Source organism: Bufo gargarizans, chromosome 3 (assembly GCF_014858855.1).
Source record: "Bufo gargarizans isolate SCDJY-AF-19 chromosome 3, ASM1485885v1, whole genome shotgun sequence".
In the NCBI taxonomy this organism is placed as follows: domain Eukaryota; kingdom Metazoa; phylum Chordata; class Amphibia; order Anura; family Bufonidae; genus Bufo; species Bufo gargarizans.
The window spans coordinates 403,509,929-403,521,803 of NC_058082.1; the positions used below are offsets into that span (position 1 = coordinate 403,509,929).

Genomic DNA, 11,875 nt, shown 5'->3' on the forward strand with positions numbered 1-11,875 from the left:
TGTGGCTGCTCACAAGTCAGGAAAGGACTACAAGGTAATTTCTAAATGTTTTCAAGTTCCAGTGGCTACAGTGCAAAGTATTATTAAAAAATACAAGATGTTCCGTACTGTGGAAAATCTCAGAGGACGTGGTCGGAAGCCAAAAGTGACACCTGTGCTGGCCAGGAGGATTGTTAGAGAGGTGAAAAAGAATCCAAGGATCACCACCAAGGCCATCCTGGTGAATCTGGGCTCTGCTGGTGGCAATGTCTCAAGGCAGACAATCCAACAGACACTGCACACTGCTGGGTTCCACGAATGCAGACCAAGGAGGACGCCACTTCTCCAGATAAGGCACACAAAAGCTCGCTTGGCCTTTGTAAAAGCTCATCTGGACATAGAAGAAGACTTCTGGTCTTCTGTGTTATGGTCAGATGAAACAAAAATTGAATTATTTGGTCACAATAATGTTTCCTTCATTTGGCATAAAAAAGGAGAAGCCTTCAACCCAAAGAACACCATGCCCACTGTCAAACATGGTGGTGGGAACCTAATGCTTTGGGGGTGTTTTTCAGCCAATGGACCAGGGAACCTAATCACAGTAAATGGCACTATGAAAAAGAGCAATACATGAGGATTCTCAATGATAACATCAGGCAGCCTGCAGAGAAACTTGGCCTTGGGCACCAGTAGACATTTCACCATGACAATGACCCAAAACACACAGCAAAAGTGGTGAAGAAATGGTTAGCAGACAACAACATTAATGTTTTGGAGTGGCCCAGCCAGAGTCCAGCCTTGAATCCAATTGAGAATCTGTGGAGGGAGCTAAAGATCAGGGTGATGGCAAGAAGACCCTCCAACCTGAAAGATTTGGAGCTCATTGCTAAAGATGAATGGGCAAAAATACCTGTGGAGACATGCATAAAGCTGGTCTGCAATAATAAAAAGTGTTTGATTGCTATAATAACCTATAAAGGCTTTTCTATTGATTATTGAGAAGGGTATGAATAATTTTGGACTGGACACTTTTTGCTCAAATGTAAATAAAAGCTGAGATTTTTTTTTCCCACAATAATGCCTCTTGTACATCGTCTTATTATCTTTTGGGAGACACCTATGTCATTTCTCATAAAAAAATTACTTGCTGGTTGAATAAAAGTAACTTAAAGTCAAAATATGCCAGGGGTATAAATCATTATGGGCAGCACTGTATATATAACAAAAAAACAGCATCACTAGTCAGAGTTGATACAGTGGGTGCAATCCCTCCAGACCGTAGGTTATTGAGCCTGTATACATCCAAAAGTCATAGAATGAGACAGCACTTCAATCGGTGAACAAAGTGGACCACTTTATTCACCCCACTTGCAACGTTTCAGCCCAACACAATGAGGCCTCTCTCAAGCAATGTGACATGTGCACACAAACAAAGTATAAATAGGCTAGTGGGAGGTATCAAATTAATGATCAATAATGTGCTCAATTGTGTACAATGAATACATTTTGGCAGTGGAGCTGCCAGAGGGTCATATGAGGGCCATATGAAATGGGTATCTCACCCAGAGGAGCCTCTAGGAGCCAGGACCCTCTGACCCTGTGTGGGGTAAGCACTGTGTTGTGTTTTAGGGAGCTGGGTGGTAGACCCAGATCCCGATAGAGAGGGAGAAATACTGTGTAGTCAGTGGCCAGTCAGTGGCACTTACTGCATCTGTAGTTTCTCCTTTCTCAGATTTCACTGAGGGTCACATGACCTATGATGTCCGCTTCTCTCTCTGCTCTGATAATGTTTTGTGCACAAGCCTGAGAGATTAGATATTGGTCTGTACAGACATCACTGTGGCCACACACCCCTTCACTGCCTTCTGTTGCTGTCTGCTGCCTCCCTGGATTCTTAACCCCTTCGGTGGCACAGACTCAGGGCTAAAGGCTTTACTGAGTAGCTGCAGGCAGTGAGGAGACAAATGCTGTGCATCGGAGCTGACAGAGTAGTTCTGCAGAGCATTGAACAAGAACAGGTGGGGGGGGGGGAGCCTGTGTGTATTAGCAGTGTCATTGTACAGCTGGGACTTGTAGTCCTACATGTACAACATACTGCTGAGTCTCCCAGCAGGCAGACATGTCACTTGGGGCAACACTTGTATTCACTCTCTTTGCAGAGCAGGGGGAGAGGCAGAAATTGTTGTTATTGCAGGTAAACAAAAGACCAGGGAAATGAGGAAATAGATATTTTTATTTTTTTTTTGCAGAAAACTTGCTTAGCTTAGTTATATATTGCTGACCATCAGATTTACAGTGCTATATATTTTTTTTCATAACTTGGACAACCCCTTTAACTTAATCAAGAAATAAAGCAAGTAGAAAATATTCAGGTAAAAAACGAAATCTAAACTTAGTTTCAAGATAGATTTTTATCACAACAATAAACCCATTGTATTAGCAATGGATATTTTTTAAAAAATAATTTCATTATTACCATTATTTTTAATTACCACCTTGACGAAGATTCATATTTTTATATTACCAGTTACTTTAATTATTTATACGAGTTTACAGTAAAATTTGATGGTACTGTTTTATTCTCATTCTTCAGTACAGTGAGGATGGAAAACTATGAATGTGACATTACCTCAGCTTACAACTACATCTAGAGACAGATGTGAACAGCTGGCTCGTTGGTCTAGGGGTATGATTCTCGCTTAGGGTGCGAGAGGTCCCGGGTTCAAATCCCGGACGAGCCCTACTTTTGAATTATACTGTACTGTCCCAGGTAAGTGTTTACATGATTAAGGCTACATTCACACAGGTCGGATGTGTTGCAAAAAATTTGATGAAGTCCCAGGGGGGGTCTACTCCATCTGAGACAAGTCAACAGGAGTCTGAAGAGGAGTCAGAGGAGGATGGGGCGGAGGAGGAGCAAGAACGTTTCTGGGCTGGGGGGAGAAGACCGAGGACGACATTATCCTGGTTAAAGAGCAGGAGCCAGGCCACTCCACCGCTTCCAGTTTAGTGCAAATGGGGGCCTTCATGCTTAAGTGTTTGAAGAGGGACCCCCGGATAAAAAGCTTAAAGGCCAAGGTCCAGTACTGGGTGGCAACGTACTTAGACCCCCGTTACAAACACAAAATGGCGGACATGTTACTACAGGCTACTACATACTACACACATGTTACTACATAATTTTTAATTTGATAGATCAGCCGCAGGCACTCGCCCCTAATGTTTTAGCTGGTCAGATCAGCAGTAGACCCTTGCTCCTAATGTTTTTGAGGGTCACCAGCAGGCCATCAATCATAATTTTTCAAGGGTGTGTATGATGCCCTCCTTTATATGTAATAAAGGGTGCATTGGAGTGCCGCTTCCTTGTGATTTTTGGCAGCCCTTTCACTTCGTGCATAGGCGTTATGAGTGTTTTTGGCAGCACTTGCACTTGCACATGAAATATACATAATTTTTCCTCTAAAATCAATTTGATCTTCGGTTTGGTGCATATAATTGTCAGTCTGTAAAAGTGGCGTACTACTCGAACAACATCGTTCCCAGCAGCGAACTGGTAGTCTAAGATGCATCCAGACATCCTCCCCATGCTGTTCCCGAACCATTTCAATGGTGTTTTCATCAATTTATGACCTTTTCATGTGAACCAGACACCCTCCCCTCTTCAGAGCAGGGGGTGCCTGGTTTAATGCTCGGGTTCACCCATTGACTTCCATTGTGCTTGGGTGCTCGGTAGAACGGGGGGACACTGAAAGACTCTCATTTGTTACAAAAGTTATTTATAGCTATGCTATCTTTAATATTCTTAAAAAAAATTTAAAGCCTCTCATTTGTTTTTGTTTTTTTTAGGGGGGGGGGGGGGTGTATACACCTTGGGAATCGTGTTCCTGATTTACTAAGACTGCAGTAATGTCCCTAATAAAATACAGAATAATGTTTCTTAGAGACATCAAATCTGTTTTTCTAGTCATAGCAAAGTATAAAAAAGAACTGCAAACTTTAGTGCAGAATGACATTAGAATGACTTTTTTCCTAAATTTATAGGGGTACATATTTAACATGGGCAATCATTGACTCAAAATAAAAATGTACAAATGTATTCAGAAAAAAAAAATAACAGAGAAGAGACATTTTATCCATCAAGCATATGATATCCAGCTACTCTCAGTATCCAGCACAGACTATGAATGTAATATGATACAACTGCCTATGTGGCACTTATAGCTGCTTCCTGAAGCACATTACAAACCTTACTGCATAACAGCATCAAGTGGGCTCCTGACAACCAGAAAATGATGAGACCCATCTTTATTAATACAGATACATTGCTGACCATCAGATTTACAGTGCTATATATTTTTTTTTCATAACTCGGACAACCCCTTTAACTTAATTAAAAAATAAAGCAAGTAGAAAATATTCAGGTAAAAAACTAAATCTAAACAATAAACCCATTGTATTAGCAATGGATATTTTTAAAATAATAATTTCATTATTACCATTATTTTTAATTACCACCTTGACGAAGATTCATATTTTTATATTACCAGTTACTTTAATCATTTATATGAGTTTACAGTAAAATTTGATGGTACTGTTTTATTCTCATTCTTCAGTACAGTGAGGATGGAAAACTATGAATGTGACATTACCTAGAGACAGATGTGAACAGCTGGCTCGTTGGTCTAGGGGTATGATTCTCGCTTAGGGTGCGAGAGGTCCCGGGTTCAAATCCCGGACGAGCCCTACTTTTGAATTATACTGTACTGTCCCAGGTAAGTGTTTACATGATTAAAGGGGTTGTCCGTGTTCAGAGCTGAACCCGGACATCCCTCCATTTTCACCCAGGCAGCCCCCCTGACATGAGCATCGGAGTAGTTCATGCTCCGATGCTCTCCTTTGCCCTGCGCTAAATTGCGCAGGGCAAAGGCATTTTTAGGAGTTCCGGTGACGTACAGGGGCTCTCCATGGGGCTGACAGGAACCCCGGTGACGTCACCGGCACTGATGGGCGGGATTTAGCTCTGCCCTAGCCAGTAAAATGGCTAGGGCAGAGCTAAAGCCCGCCCCTCAGAGCCGGTGACGTCACCGAACACACCGCTGGTCGGAAGTTACCGCCCGGCAGTGTGTTATTGAAAACAAAAGAGCCCGTGCCCTGCGCGATTTAGCGCAGGACACGGGAGCGCATCGGAGCATGAGATGCTCCGATGCTAGGCTCAGGGATGCTGCCGGGGTGAAAATAAGAGTATGTCCGGGTCCTCATCCTCATTCTCATTCTTCAATGTGACATTACCTCAGCTTACAACTACATCTGGAAACACATGAGAACAGCTGACTCGTTGGTCTTAGGGATATGATTCTTGCTTATGGTGCGAGAGGTCCCGGGTTCAAATCCTGCATGAGCCGCTACTTTTGAATTATACTGTACTGTCCCAGGTAAGTTTTTACATGATTAAGGCTACATTTACACGAATGTATATTGTTTCCGTGTCCATTCTGTTTTTATTTTTTGTGGATAGGATGCGGACCCATTCATTTCAATGGGTCCGCAAAAAATGAGGACAGCACACCGTGTCCTCTCCGCATCAGTATGTCCGTTCCGTAGCCCGCAAAAAAATAGAGCATGTCTGATTCTTGTCCGTTTTGCTGACAAGGATAGGCATTGTTACAATGGATCTGCAAAAAACGGATGCAATACGGATGCAAAAAGGACTTCATCTGTACTTTTTGCGGATCAGTGTTTTTGCGGACCGCAAAATACATACGGTCATGTGAATGTAGCCTAACAATTCTCATTGTTTAAACAGTCACTGTACTTTCACACATGTTCTTTTTTTTATTTTATTTTTTTGCAGGGCTACAAAACGGACATTGCAGATAGCACACGGTGTGATGACCACATTTTTTGCAGACCCATTGAAATTAATGGGTCTGCATCCTATTCGCAAAAAAAAGAATCGGAACGGACACGGAAATAAAATACGTTTGTGTGAATGTAGCCTTAATCATGTAAACACTTACTTGGGACAGTACAGTATAATTCAAAAGGAGGGAACATCCAGGATTTGAACTTGGGACCTCTCACACTCTAGGTGAGAAACATACCCCTAGACCACTAATCATCAAACTACAGCTCCCCAGCTGTTGTAAAACTACAAATCTCATCTTGTCCTGCTGAAGGCTGATAGCTGTAGGCAGACTGAGCCTACTGGGAGTTGTAGTTTTATAACAGCTGGAGAGTCGCAACTTGCCCATCCATGCCCTACACCAACAAGCCACCTGTTCACATCTGTTTCCAGATATAGTTGTAAGCTGAGCTGCGGTTCAAAAAATTGCCTGCATTAACCTGAAAAAAAAGCTGTAAAGTCATGGCCATAGCATACCTCCTAACTTTCTTAACGAACAAAGAGGGACACATAGTGCAACGTAGAATGCGTGCCGTGGCAAAAAAAAGTCTGCACTATGCCATGCCCCTAACTCCGCCCAAAACATAACTATGCACCCAATTCCAACAAGTTCCCTTAATGCCCCCACATAGTAGTTATTCCCTCTTCATGCCACCGCACAATTTTTATGCCCACATTGTGCCCCCTCACAGAATTATGCCCAGCTTTCCCCCCAATAATATGCCTAGCTGTGCCCCAGTAATATTCCCAGTTATGTGCCCCAGTAATATTACCAGTTATGTGTCCCCAGTAATATTCCCAGTTATGTGCCCCCAGTGATATTCCCAGTTATGTGCCCCCAGTAATATTCCCAGTTCTGTGTCCCCAGTAATATTCCCAGTTATGTGCCCCCAGTGATATTCCCAGTTATGTGCCCCCAGTAATATGCCCAGCTCTGCCCCCAGTAATATTCCCAGTTCTGTGCCCCCAGTAGTATTCCCAGTTATGTGCCCCCAGTAATATGCCCATCTGTGCCCCCAGTTATATTCCCAGTTATGTGCCCTAGTAGCATGCCCTGTTATGTGCCCCAGTAGCATGCCCTGTTATGTGCCCCCAGTAAAATGATCTGTTATGTGCCCCCAGTAAAATGCCCTGTTATGCACCCCTCACAGAAAGTGAAAAAAATAAACACCACATACTTACCTTGTTCCTAGCAGCAGCAGCAGGACATCATCTGCTCTGGTTTGTAGAGGAGGCGGAGCTGAGGCCGTCTCTCTTCTTCATCATTACAGGCAACTGTCTCTGTTTCCTATGAAAGCAGGGACATCTGCCAGAAAGCGGGACATACCTCCCCTGCACCGAGATAGTGGGACAGCCACTGTAATCCAGGACTGTCCCGACAGATCCAGGACGGTTAGGAGGTATGCACTAGGGGTCTCACTAACACCTAATTTACAGTCCACTGCCTGTTGTCAGGCAAAATCTGTCCTTAGTAACAGAGACACAGAAGATGGCTCATAGGAAATGGGGACGTGTCAGAGCTAGCTGACAGGGTGAGCCTGATAAAAATATCTGCTCTACGCAGCTTTTGAACATTTTAAGAGCCTCCTGTGTGTCTGTAAGTGTGATTTCCCCTAATACATTTACAGTTGTACAGTGGTATTCTGGTTATAACAAGCTATTCCCTAACAGGATAGGGGATAACTATCTGACTGCTAGGAGTCCTATCGCTGGGACCCCCACTGATCATGAGAATGGGGGACCTGTACCCTGTGGAGCCCCTTGCAATCGAAAGTCAGAAAAGCAAGCTCAGCTACTGTATGTCTGGCACTCCCATAAAAATGAATGGAGCAGCGGCTCGCATTTCCGACCACCTGCTCTATCCATTGCGGTAGGAATTCACAGGGTCCCCATTCTTGTGATCATGGGGGTACTGGAGGTAGGACTACCACAAGTATGATAGTTATCTTTTATCCCGGTAGGGGATAAGTTGTTATAACTGGAATGCCCATTTAAGGTTATTCTGTTAACTGCTTTTAATTCAAGTTATGCCAGAGAACCTTATCCCAGCACAGTGATTATGAGAAACTTCATATATAAATATACAATATTTGTGTAAGCCCTGTGTCAGTGATGATGTGGCACGTAAAAAAAAAATTCTGGAAACAGCTGTGCAGAGCTGGCTCGTTGGTCTAGGGGTATGATTCTCGCTTTGGGTGCGAGAGGTCCCGGGTTCAAATCCCGGACGAGCCCATGACTTTTTACATCCATATCTACAGTACATATTTATTGTGAACCTCAGGTACTGGTCTATATTGAGCATACTGCATGACAACATCACAATCCTATGAACCACCTGAAAAAAAAAGAAATATTTGCAAATGGATTAATGGTCTAAGAAAGTGATTAACACTTGTTTGTGCTAGCGATTCAAATTCTGCACATCATATCACGTCTCTACTGATAACATAGGAACTCCTGTAATACAAATATACTGATGTAGCATTCCTCATCTGGGCCCTTGTTCAGCTAGATACAAAATGGCAAGAAACATTTGCATGGCTTTTTTGACGTGATATCACAGTCAAGTTAGAAACTGCTCTGGGTTTAAATCCCAGACGAGCCCTCCTTTTCCTATTTCTTAGGCCTCATGCACACGACCGTATGTATTTTGCTGTCCGCAAAAAATATGGATGACGTCCGTGTGCATTCCGTATTTTGCGGAACGGAACAGCTGGCCCTTAATAGAACAGTACTATTCTTGTCCGTAAGCCGGATAATAATGGGACATGTTCTATTTTGTTGCGGAATGGAAATACGAACATACAGAAACGGAATGCACATGAAGTACCTTCCTTTTGTTTGTGGACCCATTGAAATGAATGGTTCCGTATACGGTCCGCAAAAAAATGGAATGGACACAGAAAGAAAATACATTTGTGTGCACGAGGCCTTAATCGGACTATTATATATTTTCCATATACTAATTCATTGGAGCTTTGCTTGAAAAATAATGGGGTCTTTTATCAAACTGGTGTAAAGTAGAACATGCTTGGTTGCCCATAGCAACCAATTAAATTCCACTTTTCATATTCCAAAGGAACAGTCAAAAATTAAAGGTGGAATCTGATTGGTTGCTATGGGCAACTAATAGGGTGGCCAGACGTCCGGTTTTCTAAATCCCTGTCCTACGACCAGCACAGGGCCTGGACGGACACTGGGATGTCCACCCTTCATTAGCTCACTCTCAGACAGAAGCATTGTGCTGTCTGAGCGTGAGCTGCAACAACTGACTGAGGCTTCTCTCACCCCCCAGTCAGTCACTAGAGCTGCAGACATGGCTCCCTGTGGCTGACTGAGGGGGAGAGAAGCACCCCGGCTCACCTTCCCCACAGAAATTTCTTCCCTCTCCTCCCCCCCGTTTTTTCCGGTGGTGATGGGGCGTGGCTTCACAGCAATAAGGAGGCGTGGCTTCACATAGATGATGGGCGTGTCATCACAGATGTGGGCGGGGTGTATCAGTTTGGGGGCGTGGTCACTGAGGTCTGGCTTTCTTGGGTGAAGCCAGTGGCCACCCTAGCAACTAAGCCAGTTGTACTTTACAAGTAGGGAAACCCTGAATCATAAATCAGAGAGGGTATACCCGCGCTGGTGAGATAATAGGAATGGTCAGTAAAAAAAAAAGTGTTAATAAACGATGTTAGTCAGTCCGTTTGATGGTGCTCATAAATTGTCCATAGATGTTTTCTTTATTTACCTGTCCGGACAGGGGGTAGTAGGTGGATTGTAGGTGGAAATACCTTCTTTCCTCCTCCGCTTGGCTGCAGTGCAGGTCCGGGCTGTAAATTACTTCTTGCTCTAACCTTCAAGCGTGGTGTCGCTCCGGCCGGCAGCAGACGCTCGCGCGAAGGGAGCTACAGGTCTGTTGCTAGGTAACTTTGCAATGAGCAGGACACTGGGTCAGTGGGGTTGCTATGCAGTGGGTCAGTATATAGGTGTAATAGTTTGTGACGCCAATTGCAGCTTGCGCAGGTACTATAGCAGGGCCCTTTTAGATGTAATAGCTCATATACCAGGTGAGGAATGCCAGAGGGGGATAATGTCTCTGTGTAGTGTCAACGGTGTCTCCTACCTTGGTACGGCTGGACTCCTGAATTCTGGCCCACTTGCAATAAATGTGAGTGTGGTTAGCAGGAGTTTTGATGGAATAATTGAGATCCAGACGGATAATAAAGTCCAACTTGAGTTTACTGAATGGCAGCTTTGATCCATACAAGGTACAGCATAAGTCTTGGGTCCCAGCAGATTTTGGCAGTATGTGGCAGGAATTTATCTATTCTGCTTCTGGTACATACGCCTAGTAGAATCTGGCAGGTATCTATCTTCTGCTCTGTCTTTTAGTCTGCCTAGTTTGGGCCTGACTAGCTGAGGAGGTACTTCTTCTCCTGGTCTTGGGATCTGTACTCGCAGGACTGCTCGCAGGGTATGGTGGTGTCTTCCTGGAGATCTATTGTTCTGTGGAGGCTGCTTCTCTGGTCGTCCAGCTGAGGTAGATGACTCAGGCTGGGAAGATGGATCCTTAGCCTCAGCCGAGGTTGGATCCAGGGTTGGGATCCCTGTTTCTGGGAGCTCCTACTAACACAACCTACCCCAGTGGGGTGGCTGGTACACACTGACTAAACTTTACTTCCTCCTCATGAGGTAGGAAGTGGGAATATTCCACTCCTCCTCAGAAAGGGGGGAGCTAACCTGGAATGGACTATTCCAGGCTAGAAACACTAACTATAATCTGCTACATGCTGCTGCCACCTGCTGGTGTACATGGAAATTACAGCAATATCATAAAACAGACATAGACAATATATATGAGGAACAATGCAAAGCAAGATTTTACAAGATAATAATAAATATACACTTAACATCATGTAGCTGGGTGACAGTAGTTTTAGTGACATACTTCAGCTAGTGACATCACAGCCCTTGCTACGGATGCTGTAGAGGGACAAAAAGAGCCACCAACGCGTTTCTGAGCCTAACGAGCTCCTTCGTCAGGGATAGTGTCTCCTCACTAACTTTAGGTATTTATAGGCATCAAGTTTCTATTGTAACACCTGTTTGTTAGGTCAATCTACTTTGTGTGATCTTCTTTTGGATTTTAACCCCTGCATGTCAGGTTCCTAAGGGAGGGGATGAAGTTATTTCAATTAAGCTTCATGAGGATACTGTTATGCATAGTTTGTTAAGCACCCATGGTCAACTTTTTTTATTTATTAATTTGGAAATATTATGTGTGCTTCATTGCTGTTTTTTCATATATTAATCCTGAAAAGCAAATAGTTCAATTTCCCAGTTTAGACCATTTGGTGCAAGTCTGAAGATCCATTTTGTTTCACTGTGGGACATTTGTTTGATATAGTCGCCCCCCCCCCCCCTTTTGTTCATGACCACTTTCTCTATCCCTTTAAAACGGGATCCTTAAAATTTTCCTGCGTAAGTAGTGGCGTGACAGAGGGTGGCCATCAATTTTTTTATTTATATTTCGGATATGTTCCTTAATTCTGGTTTTCAGCTCCCGCATTGTCCTTCCTACATAAATTTTTGGGGCATGGGCAGATAATACGGTATATGACTCCCTTTGTGTTGCAGTAACATGCTGATTGATTTTAAAAAACGCGCCTTTATTTCCAATAGTGGGTTTTTGGTATGCTGTCCGTTTTTTTTTACAATTTACACACATTTTACATGGGAAGAAGCCTTTCTTGAAGACATCCTTAATGATTGTCTTATTATTATTAGGTTTTACTGTAGGGGCTATGAGGTTTGATAAATTAGGGGCACACCTGAATATAAAGGTGGGGTAAGTGGGAATTTTGTCACCAATCATTTTATCCTGCTTTAGGATATCCCAATGTTTCTTTATAATCCCTTTAAAGGTTCGGTAACCCTCACTGTATCTAGTGATTATAGGGACCTTAAAGGATAACTGTCACATTTAGACCCTAATTTCAATTTTCA

General features: G+C 43.4%; 3 non-coding genes across 3 annotated transcripts; all 3 read left to right on the top strand.

Annotated features, from left to right (window-relative positions):
- The first annotated feature begins 2,648 nt into the window (after window positions 1-2,648).
- TRNAP-AGG lies at window positions 2,649-2,720 on the top strand. The gene has a single exon. It is a non-coding gene; the product is annotated as a tRNA-Pro (tRNA).
- Window positions 2,721-4,650: 1,930 nt separating this feature from the next.
- On the top strand, window positions 4,651-4,722 carry TRNAP-AGG. Its single transcript has one exon. It is a non-coding gene; the product is annotated as a tRNA-Pro (tRNA).
- A 3,319-nt stretch (window positions 4,723-8,041) lies between these two features.
- On the top strand, window positions 8,042-8,113 carry TRNAP-UGG. The gene has a single exon. It is a non-coding gene; the product is annotated as a tRNA-Pro (tRNA).
- Window positions 8,114-11,875: the final 3,762 nt, after the last annotated feature.